The 15154-nt window shown below is 43.9% G+C and overlaps 1 long non-coding RNA gene across 1 annotated transcript; it reads left to right on the plus strand.

Moving 5' to 3' along the window:
- The first annotated feature begins 12787 nt into the window (after window positions 1-12787).
- On the plus strand, window positions 12788-14803 carry LOC143521010 (uncharacterized). The gene is made up of 4 exons (XR_013132587.1): window positions 12788-13365; window positions 13467-13572; window positions 14145-14211; window positions 14391-14803. It is a non-coding gene; the product is annotated as an uncharacterized LOC143521010 (long non-coding RNA).
- Window positions 14804-15154: the final 351 nt, after the last annotated feature.

Consider the following 15154-nt stretch of genomic DNA (forward strand, 5'->3'; position numbering starts at 1 on the left):
AGGAGCCATTCTCTCCTATTGGCTGATGTTACTACGTCATAGGCTAAATTAAAGTTCAGTCACTAAATGGTCGAGGCGAAATACTCTCTGTAAATTTAGTATTGAAATTGTATACGTGTTACAAACTCGATATATAGACAGGAGGATTGCCCTACGACTCATAAAGTCGGGAGGAGGACGTCCTGTAAACTGCAGTAAACGGTTGAAGAGTAGGCAGCCCACGTTCTAAAAAGAACCTTGGTTCTAAAAGAGAACGGTGGAGGACGCGCTCAGAGAAAGTAGGCCGCCCACGTTCTAAAAAGAACCTTGGTTCTAAAAGAGAACGGTGGAGGACGTGCCCAGAGAAAGAGCAGGTAGCCCACGTTCTTAAAAAGAACTTTGGTTCTAAAAAAGAACGGTGGAGGACGCGCTCAGGTGACGAGTAGGTAGCCCACGTTCAAAAAAAAGGGGGAACTATTGTTCTAAAAAAAAAAAAAAAAAGAGAACGGTGGAGAATGCGCTCGGTCACGGTTAAATGAATGAGTAGGTAGCCTGGGATTCCAAGAATAATATATTCAAAGAAATTCCGGAGGACGCGCTCAGCCGGTTTTGGGGGGCCCCCGTGTGTTTTGTTGAAATTGCGTGCGTGATTGGTGAAACTACAGCTGTATCTGTGTATGCGTGTTTGCAAATTTGCAGTGTTGGGTTGGTTTTCATGTACCGTGTGGTTTTATGTTGAATAAAGACCTGTATAAATTGTTTGAGCATACGTGCTATAATAAAACTTGAGAGCCTTTCATTGGGGGACTTACAAACCCACGCCCATAAATCCATGAGCCTCTTATGTGAGGACATTTGAACCCCTGAGTAAATTGCATGAGCCCCCAAGAAAGACGTTCATCATTGTGTACACAAGCACAAGAGAAACATTTCATAAGAGGTTAAAGTGTAAAACAAAAATTATCATATATCTTCATGCATGAAATTATGATTTGGTTTATGACGCTCCGTAAACGTACGATTTAAGTGCTGGAAGTGAAACTCGCACGAGCTGTGTTGAGCTGGAGTTGTTTGGAGTGTGGAGATATTAACTTGTGTCTGTCTGCCCTTGGGGTGCGCGCTGGCGAGTTAAAGCGCTTGCGAACACGATGATAAAGTGATAAAGTTTACTGAATTAATTTGGGGGTATTAAAGTGCTAGTGAGTACAACGAAAAAGTTTTAAAATTTACTGAATCGAAGCAAAAGTAATTTGGAAGTAGTTTAAAAATCAGAGTTATATCATGGATAATATTAAGGGTTTGGAGGATTATTTGGTTGATACTATGGAGAAACGTGCTGTGCCGAAAATGAGGTCTGACACAGTGATGTATGTGAAAAAATGTTTTGAGAAGATGCGATCCGAAGGGTTGTGGCCAGACCCGGACAACCGTGGTGTGTCTCAGGTTGATTGGGAGCAGATCGAGAAGCATTGGGTCACACAGGTTAATAAAGAGAAAAAAAGATTAGAGGCTAGCGGAGCCCTAACTAAGCAAAAGCGCAAAAACCAGCTGGAAGAAGCTGAAACTTATTTGTCGTATGTGAGAACATTTCGAAAAATTTGTCAAAATATTAATGATAAAGAACGAGTTGAAACCAAAAAGACAGAACTCCCTGTGCCCCCTCCCTATGCAGAAAAAGCGTGTGAACCCGGTGCTCCTCAACGTCCGCGTGCAGCGCTGATGGCGCCTGTGTCTGTGAGTGAAATGAGTGACGTTGATGTGGACGGGGCTTCTGCACGTCTGAAATCAGTGAGAGAGCGTGAATGTGATGAGGGGAGACAAGTGGTAATGGAGGTTGTCAGTGATGTGGCTATGGATAAAATAGAGAGTAGACTAGCGAGGCTCGAAGACCGTGATCGCGAGAAAGCTGGAGAAACAGAGATAAATAATGCATTGCAAAGAATTGAACAGCGAATGGATGAGAGTTTGAGTCTGAGTGCCCCCACCCGGTTCGAACAGACGTTGAACAGAGCAGAGAAAGTGGTCTGTGATGTGGAGAAAGCCATCAGGCAAGAAGAGCAAAAGAAATGCGCTGCGGATGATAAAAGGAGAAATAGAGGCGCACCTGACTGTAGAGATACATTGATTGTGACTGGTGAAAATTTAGAATGGGAAGCGGAGAATGACGAGGGTGGGGCGAACAGACGAGTGAAAACTCCCTCTTCAGAGGAGAGCGAGGTGGGAGATGAATGTATTATTAACCTGACTGAATCCGAGCAATGGGTGAGAGTGCCCGCCTACTATGACAGGCACGGTGTGGTCACGCGATCAAAAGCCAAGAACACGTCGACCCCTGGTGGTCATTATCCGATAATGGCGGTACCAGGGAGCAATTACGCACACACATACGCTCCGTGGACACACAGAGATTTGCACACTATGATAGATAAATTACCCAATCCTAAAAAGGGCATTCAGTATTTCTTGTCTAAATTTGAACAGTACACGGCTGGGGACATGTTGGGTTTGGGAGACATAAGAACATTGTTTAAAGCCATGGGAGTTTTAAGTATGTTGTCTACAGCCGAGAAGGCGGCTGGAACAGAGCATCTGGCCGATGAGGCTCCGTTCGGTAGAATAAGAAGTGATTTGTGGGGACAGCTGAGATTGCAGAATCAGGACACGTTTGACACGGCAGCCTTATCAGGAGTTAAACCTAAAGAAGATGAAGACCCGATGTCGTACTTAGATAGGTGCAAAGAGTTTTTAGTCGACACGGGAGCCACCACGTCAGTCTTAACAGACAGGAAGTGGAAAAGCTACTTGTCGAAGATGTCACTATCCACTACTGGATTTCTGGGAAAAACCACACTGCAGCCACTGACTGTGCCCTTGAAGGTGTCAGTGGGCTCAGGCCCACAGGTCGAGCACACATTTTTATTTTCAGAACAGTGCCCAATTAATTTGTTAGGTAGAGATTTGTTGTGTCAATTTTCAGCTATTATTGAATGCACACCGAGTGAAGGTAAATTAGCTGTCTCTGTCACCAACCATGATGAGCGCCTCAGAATACTTAATCAACAAGCAGCGGACGGCCCAGCTCACATTTACTGGGCCACATTACAACATCCTGAGGAACAAGCAACTGCTAAAAATTTGCTTTACACGTTTAATTTATGGAAACCATGGTTCCTGTCACTTCAGAGTATGACCCCACCAATAGACAGCACACACTGCACTTTTAATTACATCAGAGGGGAGGATGGGGTTTACGGACAGCTGTGGAATAACATTGAAGGTCAATTACAAAATATAAATTGTGAATCAATGATTTTTGGACCTGAAGGTGTGGCTGCACTAGTTGTGTTAACAGGAGAACAGATGACGTACTGGAGAAACCCGGACCAGCAGGATTCACTACCACATGTCTCGCTGTTGGTCTCGGCTGAACACGAACCTCGTGAGCTGGGCCCCATGCTGGCCACTGCCATGAAGGAACAGTTTCGCCCAACCTGTCTGCCAGGGGTAGAGGGTACGTCGGATGGTAAGTACTGGAGAGTCGCATGTGACACCAGTGACTTGGCGTACTTCTGTAACCAGCCCCTGACAGCCACACACGGCAGAGCACTGTTGGATCACCCCCAGGCCAAAGAACAACTAGAGACGGTCCCAGCCAACTTGTGGACCACGACAAAGGTAGATGTAGGATGTGCATCACACCACATGGCTCCTATTAGGTTAAAGCCAGGAGAAACAGTCGTTCATCAGCCACAGTACCGAATCAAGCCAGAAGCCATGGCAGGTATTACAGACACCATTGCAGATTTGATCAAAGTTGGAGTTCTGAAACCCACGACGTCACCATGGAACACGCCCATACTACCTGTTAATAAACCTGGAAAAGATGAGTATCGTATGGTGCATGATTTGAGGCGCATTAATGATGTCACTGTAACTGAGAACATACCAGTACCTGACCCCTATCGATCTTTGCAGAACCTAACGACTGAACACTGCAGCTTTTCATGCATAGATTTAGCTAATGCTTTCTTTTCTATACCAATTGATGAGAATGTGAAAGACATTTTTGCGTTTACCTTTAAAGGTCAACAGTACACATACAACAGGCTACCTCAAGGCTACAAAGACTCACCAGGCATCTTCAATCAATGTCTGTTGAAAGATCTGTCTAGATTAACTGACAATGATTTGATTGACTCTAACACCGTACTAATACAGTTCGTGGACGATTTGTTAATAGCTAGTACTTCACCTGATAAGTGCCTTAGAGACACCATAACCATTCTAACCTTGTTAGCTGAATTAGGTTACAAAGTGAACAAGTCAAAACTCCAGGTGGCCAGGCCGATGGTCACCTTTCTGGGGAGAAACATCTCACACAAAGGTCACACCCTGACTCCAAATCAGAGACAGTCAATACTGTCATTTCCAAAGCCCACTACAGTGTCCCAAATGATGTCATTTTTAGGCCTGACAGGCTACTGCCGCAACTACATACCTAACTACAGTGATTTAGCTCACAGCCTCAGAAAACTCACAGTGTCAAAAGGTCTGAGTAACGGGAAGGTGGAGCTTGACTGGACGGTTGAGGCAGAGAGGGATTTCATAACTCTGAAACAAGCACTTGCTAGCGCTACTGAATTAGCAGCACCAGACTACACACAACCTTTTCATTTAAATGTTTCTGTAAGAGACAATCATGTTCATGCTTGTCTCTTTCAGAAGGGGCAGAGTGAAGGAAGGAACATTTTATTTTTTCACAGTTCCAAATTAGATCAACCAGTGATAGGAACAGGACCATGCACAACATACATGGCTGGACTCACCACAGCGATAGAGAAGACAGCACACTTGGTAATGTGTCACCCACTAATAGTCAGCACCAATCACGGAGTAATGGCGTTCATAAACTCACAAGCCTTTTCTTTGTCAAGAGCACGACAGAACAAGATAAAAGCCATACTCACACAGCCACACATCACGTACAACACTGCGTCAAAACTTGTGAATCTGACTGATAACATTGAAGTAGCCGAAGATGCGACACCACATTGACTGCGCTGACGCCACAGAAAGATACATTCAGCTCAGACCAGAACTGCACAAGGTCAGAATTACTAAACCAGGAGCATGGGAACTCTGTTCAGATGGGAGTTGTTGGAGACAAGGTAACGAACTGAAGGCCTCTTACGCTGTGGTACAAGCATGTGGGGAAGAGTGGGAGGAGGTGGAATCAGGAGTGGTTCCACAACCAGCTTCAGCTCAGCTGGCAGAAATGGTCGCACTCACTAGAGCACTGGAACACGCGTCAGGTCAGATTGTGAACATTTACACAGATTCAGCATACGTGCACGGGGTCATCCACCATGAACTAGTCAGGTGGATGGATAATGGGTACACTAACGCCACAGGACAGCCAATCAAACATTTGAGAGCAGTACATGAGTTGAGTGAAGCTATCATGTTACCCAAAGAAGTGGCTGTGATAAAGGTAAGAGGACATCAGGGTAATGACAGTTTTGTTTCTAGAGGTAATGAAGCTGCTGACAGAGCAGCCAAAGCTGCTGGAGGGTACAACCCACAGAGCTTGTTGTTGCTGGAAACTCATAACATGCCTGAGTTGACGGAGAGCCACCTGGCACAGATCCAAGAACAAGCCACGGTCTATGAGAAGCAATTGTGGATAGACCGGGGAGCCACAGTCACTAAAGGACTCTGGAGGAGTCCAGAAGGGAGAGTAGTTTTGCCCTTAGAGAAGATGAAATTGATACTATGCGAAGCACATGGGCCTACTCACTCCGGAGTGTCGGCCATGGTGACCAAATTAGAATGTTTATGGTGGCATCCATACCTCAGAGACCACGTGAAGCAATACGTGAGCGAATGCGATATCTGTCAGTCATACAATGTGAAGAAACCATACCGGGTGAGAATTGGAGGATACCCAGTGCCCACGGGGCCATTTGAGGAGATTGTGATCGATTACACAGACATGGGGCCAGACAACAGGGTAAGGGGGTACAGGTACCTGTTGGTCATGGTAGACAGATTCACCAAGTGGGTAGAAGCCATACCCACCAAAAAGGAAGATTCAAAATCAGTCATAAAATGGTTGCAAAATGAGTTGATTCCCAGGTACGGCCTACCAAAAGTGATTAGGAGTGACAATGGGTCCCACTTTGATAACAAACACTTGGCAGAAGTAGAACAAAAGCTGGGCCTAACCCACAAGTTTGGCACTGTCTACCACCCACAGTCACAGGGGTTGGTGGAAAGAGCCAACCAGACCATTAAGACTAAACTGGCCAAAGCGTGCGCAGTAGGAGATATGGACTGGGTTCAGGCGCTGCCACTAGTGTTGATGTCCATGAGAGCGACCCCCACGGGAGAATACAATCTCTCACCACACCAGCTCATGACAGGACGACCCATGCCAGGGTGCCCTCGACCAAGGATTGAGGGACCAGCTTTGGAAATCCAGGAACAGGAGATGTCAGAGTACATGAGAGAATTAACCAAGTTGCTTTGTGAAATCAATAAGTCTGTTCAACAGGAAAAAGGAGAAGAAGACCTGGAATCACCCAAGGTGAAGGTGAAGCCAGGGGATTGGGTAAGGATCAAGGTGCACAAGAGGAAGTGGAACGAGCCACGGTGGACAGGCCCGTGGGAGGTCGAAGGTGCCAACGAGCACTCAGTGAAAGTGAGGAAAGACAAAGGTAAGACTTGGTACCACATTTCACACTGTGTTGCAGCAAAAGAACCAACAAGAACCACAGGAGAGATCAAGACACACCTGGAGGAGACAGGAGAAGCCCCAGGGAAGGAGTTGGTGGTAAGTACCGACCCCAGTGTAGCTTTTTACAGAGAATACATCACAGCCGAGGACTGGTGGGAGGAAGGTGAAGGAGACCTGTTGGAGACTGATTGTGAGGCTATAGCACACTGTGTGAGCGCAGACCTGAACCTGGTAGCTGGAGTGGCTCTGCAGATCAGACAAGCGTTTGGCACTACAGGTATAGCCAAGGTGCCCATAGGCAAGTGTGCCACACAAACCACACAGACACACATCATATTCCATTTAGTGACCAAAAGATATTACAGGGAGAAGCCAGAATTAGGAGATCTGATTTCAAGCATACAACACCTGGCCACATTGTTAATATCATTGAACATTAACACTCTAGCCATACCGAAGCTGGGTTGTGGACTAGACGGATTAGACTGGAGGACTGTGAAGCCAATCATTAAAACTTTACTTAAACCAACCGGTACCAAGGTGGTGGTGCACCATCTTCCATCCTAGGATGGAACTGTGGGAAATAAGAGACATGTTGTCGGGACGTGTGGGACGTCCAGATGAGGCTCAGTACCAACAATATGTTAGAGTAGGGAGATTAACTTTGAGAACATGGACTTGGCTATGGGGGGGAACATTTCTAGCCGCGGTGATAATAGGAGCGGTGGTGATATTTAGTGTAGGAAATCCGAAACAACCCAATAACGTGAACGTAACTTTGTGTCGGTGGGACGACAATCTCACTGCCTGCAAAGAGGTGAGGCCCGATGAGATCCACAGCCCTAACCCGCTAGTAAACGCGACCAAACCAGAGAAAATAGACTTTAAAGTAAGAAAACCAAGAGGAGCTGGAACCAGGCCAGTAGGACAGTCCAAGGACCGGTGTGTACGGACATACGGAGGTGTGGAATTGAGTTATAGAGATGGTACAGCCTCGAGCTGGACTTTTGACTTATGTGAGGTAGTGGACTGCGGGGGAGCCAATGCCTCATACAGAGGATGTGATTTGTACATATGTTGGACCAATCAAGTTAATGCGGGCTGTCATGGAAGGGGGAGTTTCTATAGTGCAGACTGGTGTCCTGGTTGGGGGTCAGTGATAAAGTACTCGGGGAGATGGAAACCGACATTAGGAGATAAGAAAGGTAACCCTTCCACGACCTCTTTGAGCAAATGGTGGGTCGATGTGTCGTTTCAGCGAGACTATCACGTGTCCCAAAATCCAGTAACTTTTTCTGTCAGATGGAATGGGCAGATATGGGGTAATAACAGACCGTTGTACTTCACCCTGGGGGTGGAACAATCAGGACGTGACATATGGGGAATAATTAAACTCAGCTATTTAGCCAAACCCAAGCCACTCAGCCCAGCAAAACCTGAGGCAAAAATAGAGAAGATGAAGGATTCAGCAGACAAGTTCACTCTAACCACAGATTTCACTAAATTATCGTCCCAGCAGTTAATAGAATTAGCAACCGGTTACAGCGGCTCGAATTTGTGGTTGTCATGGCTAGAACAAAACAGTAGAGAAAATGGGTTAGAAGGTTGTGTGGCCTGTGCAGCGGCCCGACCCGCGTTAATGACCTCACCAGCCCCACTGAATCCTGAAACAGATCCAGTAGGATATCAGTGTATGTTGAATTTAACTAAGGTGAAAAGTATTGCGACCTCAAATTGTTCCAGCCTGGACAGTATTTTTCCATATGTCAAAAATTTGGAAGGAGGTAACGCTCCTTTCGTGCCAGTAAAACTTAAAGGACAGTACCAATGTTTTAACTTGACCGAGAAAGACGCAATCATGAGTGTGGGAGAAATTGAACCAGATTGGTGTAACGCCACAACGAAGGTCCCGGGGATAGGGAGAGTAGCCCGGGCAGGGATCTGGTGGTACTGCGGAGGACACACTCTGTTGGCATTAATACCAGGAAGAGCTAAAGCAATCTGTGCTATGGTTAGACTAATCACACCAATAACAATGATAGGGCTGAGGGAAATCACACCGCAGCCTGCTACCGCCCAAGGGAGAAAGAAGCGTGATGCCTTTGATTTGTCCATAGGGTCACCAACATACATTGACTCCATAGGAGTGCCTCGGGGGGTTCCCAATGAATACAAGCTAGTTGATCAAATAGCTACGGGCTTTGAGAACATTCCAATTATATCAGCCTTGTTTCCAGTAACACCGAACAAGAATATAGATAGGATCAACTTTGTCCATTACAATGTGCTGAGATTAACCAACCTAACGAGAGACGCAATAGAGGGGCTGAGCGAACAACTGAGAGCTACCTCACTGATGGCCGTACAAAACAGAATGGCTCTAGATATGCTCCTGGCGGAAAAAGGGGGTGTATGTTTCATGTTTGGCGACAACTGTTGTACCTTCATTCCCAATAACACCGCACCGGACGGGTCGGTGACCAGAGCTCTGGACGGACTGAAGGCTTTATCTAAGGAGATGCAGGAGGCCTCAGGTATCAGTAACCCCATGGAGGAGTGGTTCACGAAGGTGTTTGGGAAATGGAAGGCACTAATTATGTCCTTGTTTATGTCAGTAGCCGTGTTTATTGCAATTGTTGTTATTTGTGGATGTTGTTGTATACCATGTATCAGATCTCTCACCCAAAGGTTGATCACAGCCGCGATTGAGAAGGGGGATGCAAAGAACCCACCACCATACACCATGCCACTGATGGCGGAGGATGATGATGACATATCATCTGAAGAAGACGATTCTGTGTGAAAAACTTGTTGTTTTTGATTAATTATGCTTGCTTTGTAGGTATTGGCAGCGTCAGCGACTGATGAAGAATGAAGACGCACCACACATTAGAGCACAACCAACAGCACATGAAAGCTGATTCACTAGTTTAAAAGTAATATGCATGACACATGGGCACATTAATAGAACGGGTCGAGGTGATCTCCCACCAGGCGGGACCTGGGTCTCGGGGACAACGTCAAGTCACGAGACCGTGGGAGATGAAGGGGGGCATCTCCGAATAGTCTGAAAGGTCTCGGCCCACGACTGGGGAGTGATCCAGAACCCACCAATCACATAAAAGAACACATAGACGTTGTACTAACTGACATAGTCACACTATGAATGTATACACATTTAGGGATTTTTATGATTGTCTTTCTTTTAATAAGTGCACTGGGCTAGATAGATTTTAGTATTAGACTAGAGTTAGACCAATGTTTTGGTCTAAAAGGGGGAATGTTGGAAAAAAGAAAATTAAAGGCTAATAACTTGATGTGTCAATTTAGTGTTTTTCAGGAAGACTGTGGGAAAGCAGGAGTAAGGAGGCCTCAGTGGCCTTGAGGAGAACAGAAGGGGCCTATTCAGTGCAGGATGTGTAGCAAGCAGTTTTTAGATAACCAGGCACACAGGCTGGGAGAAGAGGAGCAGGTGATTTTCCATGGAGAGCAGCCAGGATTGGGGAGTTATCGAAACTTAACAAATCGAAACTTATGGACAGAGAGTATGAAAGAAAGGACATCGCCCAGCACGAGAGCTTTTCGCTTGGACACTGCTGAGATCCACTTGGGTTAGGTAGATTCCTAGGCAACTAGCACCAGTGCACTGAAGAGTTTGTACCACGTATACTTCTATTATATTGCATTCATTAATATTCTATATAAATCATTTTAAAAGAACTTTTGTTGTCAAGACTTTGCTTGGACCACTCAGTCAAAAACCAGTCGGTTCATCGGGGCGGTGTTGGGGCCCGTCTGGGTCGGAGAAGAAAATTCCCAACACTGCCAAATAAAGAGCACGGCGCTTTTGCATAAGGATCCCTCTCTGTCTCTTCCATTCGTTACACTATCCAAGTGAATAAAGAAAAATAGCATCAAAGCTCTTATAACCAAAGCTCTTATAACAGGTTACAAACCTGCAAGAGCTCTTTGCCGGAGCTGGTGGTTTGCTTCCTATGACTGTAACAACCAGGCCTGCTAAACTAGTAGCTACCGACTGCTTTCTAGGACTTTCTAGAGCCTGGATGTGCTCCTTTAGACACAAAATCTTCTCAGTCAGGCTAATAATTAATCTACACTTCTTGCATATAAAATTACCACTACTGATGCTAGAAGGATAACTATACATGCCACATTCAGCACATGCAACAAGTGACTCAGACATGGTGAAATACTTAGCTTCAATTAAGTTGTTTGTCGATATGTTTTTGAAGGTGGAAAAGGCTTCTGATGGCTCATGAGGTTGCCAATAATGAGATCAGAGGAGTTAAATCCAAGATGATGTGGGTCCAACCTGTAAAGACTAAAATGAGTTCAAATGAGGGAACTCAAGAAAAGCAAATGAGCGACAACTAGACAGCAAATGAGTTACTTTGTCCATGCCAGCAAAAACATAACAGAACTAGAGGAGAGGCCATTGACACTTCCTGTAGTTGACACATACACTGGAAATAGACAGTCAATAAAAGAATGAAGGCCTAAGCATTATGCCAACCTTCTTATATACTGTACCTGCCCTACAGTCACTGTCATGACATTTACATTAAATATGGCACATTTACATGAGAGCATGCTTTACACCAGGGGTAATCAATTAAATCTTTCCGCGGTCCATTTTTGGCAGATAGCTCAGACCTTAGGTCCGGGTTCGCGGTGGCGAACGAAAGTTGTTGAGCGGGGGGGGGGGGGGGGGGGGGTTGAACGTAACACTCAAATGGGTGGTGAACGTAACACTCGTCTGAAAATAAATTCTCCGTTTTAAAATATAGTCTCCCGTTAAAATTTTTTTGGCATTTGGGTCCGTATCCAGTTAATCAGGAATGTGATTGGGTCCGGACAGGACGGCGTTCGGGTCCGGATCCGGACCGCGGTCCGCCATTTGGTGATACCTGCTTTACACCCTAAAAAATGCTGGGTTATTTAAACAACCCAGCTGCTACGTTAGTGAACTTGGGTCAAAAATATGGGTTATTTTTCCGTTTGTTGGGTCATTTTAAACAACCCAGCACTACTGGGTTAACAGTGCGGACGTGAAAGGGAACATGCACGTAACGTAACTCCCTGGACGCCTGTTTCCCGCCCAACACCGCTTCCCTCCCGCTGGAAGAGGCTCTGGCAGCAAGACCACAGCCAAAAGAAAGTATGTTTCTAAACGTACGTTTTACGTAATGCTTATAATATATTTTTCTTTAACCTTAATTCGTGAGGGAAAATTAGATATTAAGCGTTTTGCCTGGGCTAAAATAACAATTCCACGCAACAATTGTCCGTCGAACGAGTAGCGACCAAAGTTTTAACTAACTAACCTACCGTTAACTAGCTAGCTTTTATTTTACACGGAAGCTAGGAGGCTAATACCCACTAGCATCAAACTATTTCTACAGGGTTGCCAACTCTCAGGCATTGAGCGTGAGACACACGCATTTGACCGTTTTCACACGCTCTCACGCCACACTTCCGATATCTCACGCCGAAAAAAATATCCAGTTTATTTACCTCAGATCCACATATATGATTCAATACTAGTTCGCTAGCTCTGGCGCCATCCACCGTTACGTTCGCCACCCCCCCCGCTCAACAAAATACACTCGCCACCGGCTCCAGGTTAAAATCTCACTCCAAGCGAACGTCAAAAGTTGGCAACCCTGATTTCTAAACCACATTTTCTTCAAACCAAAGCCTTTACATACCACAGAAAATACTAGTGTTTTTTATATTGACAATTTACCATTTTATAAGGAACACAGACGTTGTGAGGCGGCGGCTATTAGTTTTCTTAAACATAGCTAGGTTACCTAGCTACATTGTTAAAAGAAAGGCTCTGTAGTGGAAAGCGCAGACTTAGCCCTGTGGAGAACCCTGTAACTAGTAGTTGTCATCATACCAAGATTTTGGGTAACTTGTCTTGCTGATTTTAATGTGATCCTCTATTAGACAGTATTGTTAGAATGGCATTATCACTGTATGGCTGGTGGCATTATCAGCCAATGGCTGGTGTGTTTTGGAAAATCGAACAGTTTGTGACTTGCCATTTATGCTACAGTTCACATGTTTGGTTCTGCTGTTACGTTTTCATTAAAGTACACTAATTGGCCAAAACTTCAAAACCACCTGTCAAGGGGAGAGATAGGTCAAGACAGGAAAAGAATAGTCAGTTCTTGTTGGAAGCAGGAAACATGAGTGAGCGTAAGGATCTGAGCCATTCATTGCTGTAAAGATTAATACTAGCTAATATAGCTGATTTGTGTAAACCTACAAATTTAGTTTCAGGTGAATGTGTAGAATATCATTATTTAATCACATTGTATAATGCATGACTTTGAAGGATTTCCTACTTCCAGTCAGGAAATAACGCAAGATAATTTGTGGTGTTGGATTCAAACAGTGAATGCATTGTCTTTCTCTGCATAATACAGAGACTGAAATATCTGATGAGAGGACAGTGGCGATGACGGAGCGGTTAAAAAAATAACATCCGACCCCTTAACCAAGTAGAAGAATACATGAAGCAGACAGCCATCCACAGAGCTAAGTAGATAAGGGAGCATGGGTCAAAGACAGTGGAGGAGATTGAAAGAGAGTATCCACGTCTTCTGGATACTTCAGGAAAGGTAGGATATGCAAACTCAGAATGTACTTGATAGTAAGTCAGAATTACTGAATGTTATCTGTAATTTACTTGGAAAAGTAATTCAATTAAAATTGTCTACAGATTGCTCAGGACTTTGCCATTCTACACCCAGCCTGTGCTGGGAAGCTTGCAGAGAAGTGGATGCCTGTGTGGACTAGCAGCATTAGACCTGAGAACCTAAGAACTAGTAAGTACACTTCAGCCAATTTAGCCATTCAGTTTAGACAAAAAAATCAGCTCATAATTCAGTCGACTGCCCTTATAACTGCCCTATACTAAACTAAAAAAGCGGAAAAGTCACATCATGGTGAGAAACTAGACTGCTACCTCAAATTAACAGCAGTTTTAACAGTTTCTCACTTTGATGAGGTTTTTATTTTTCTGTTGGGGGTGTAACATATCAAGCCAGCTAATTGAATTAATATCGATTTGTTGTTGCAGTTGTAAACTATCAAACGCAAATGGTAATTTAAAAAGAAATGCATCACTAAAATGTGTCACATTAAAAGCTAAGAAGCAGTACTGCAGTATTCAGTAGACTAACAGGTTTCTCTCTAGAATAAATTCTATGGTTGTTACATATGCAAACATTTGACCGATGTCAGCTGATGCTCAGTGTTACAATAATCAGTTTCAAATTGAAGGACAGAAAACTTAGATTAGGACATCCCAGATCAAAGTGGATTATTTCATCATGTTAGAATTAGGATGTAAGATAATGGTACTAATTCTATGTTTCAATTTTCATGTTTACAACAGATTGGGACTAATATGGTGGAATACGTGTCCGAGGCCACAAGACCATACCCATTTGTTTTGGCTCTAGGTGTGTACCGACATACCAATGTGCAGTATTTGTATGTACAATGCAGATTTCATGTGTCTTAATTTTTGTTTTTGACTTTTATTTATAATTATTTAGATTCTTAATATTTGTTTACTCTGTTTTGCTCTCCCCTTGCTGCTGTAACTACATGGGACTAATAAAGGATTATCTTATCATAGGTGATGATCAGCGTTGTTCCCAGTGTTTTGCGGTCATCAATGGACAAGCTATGGAGCAGAGCACACTTGTGGGAGCCGTTGATGTGTGTTAAGGCGTTATTTGTATTTGATAGAAACTACCCCCGACAGTGTTCTTCAGTGTGGGAGTTTCTGCAGACTGTCGTTTATGAGCTACCAGGTCAGGAATCTCCCTCCATAAGACTCTTGCGGGCATTTATTTTTGCCACAGATCAGTGACAGCTCCCACAATGGCGCCATGTGTGTGTTACCTGTTTTTATTTCTTTTGTCTTTTTTTATTTTTGAGAAATTAATATTTTGAATATGTTTTTGAATATGTTGAATGTTTTGAATATGAATTATTGAATGTTTGCTGTTGTTGTTGTTGCTGTTGTTGTGCTTGCTGCTGTTGTTGTCATTGAGAAATGTGCTTTATATAATAAATGTAATTATTATAATTATTGTTGGTGCTTAAAAGTGGTATTTTTTAAGTGTAAGAATATATAATATGTAAAGTATGTGTTAAGGTAATGTCTAAATTATACATTTAAAAGTAATCAAAATACAACCCAAACTTGGGTTCAATTAACCCAGCATTCTAGTTAAAATGACATAGCATTTAGGTTAAATGCTTGACCCAAAATGCTGGGTCACAATGCTGGTAACTTACAAAGTTATTTTTTGCACAAAGAAAATTAAGTAGTTCATACAAAGACTAGTTGTATTTGATCTACATAATAATCTGATGCAAAAAGTTGACTTGATT

Source organism: Brachyhypopomus gauderio, chromosome 8 (assembly GCF_052324685.1).
Source record: "Brachyhypopomus gauderio isolate BG-103 chromosome 8, BGAUD_0.2, whole genome shotgun sequence".
NCBI lineage: Eukaryota > Metazoa > Chordata > Actinopteri > Gymnotiformes > Hypopomidae > Brachyhypopomus > Brachyhypopomus gauderio.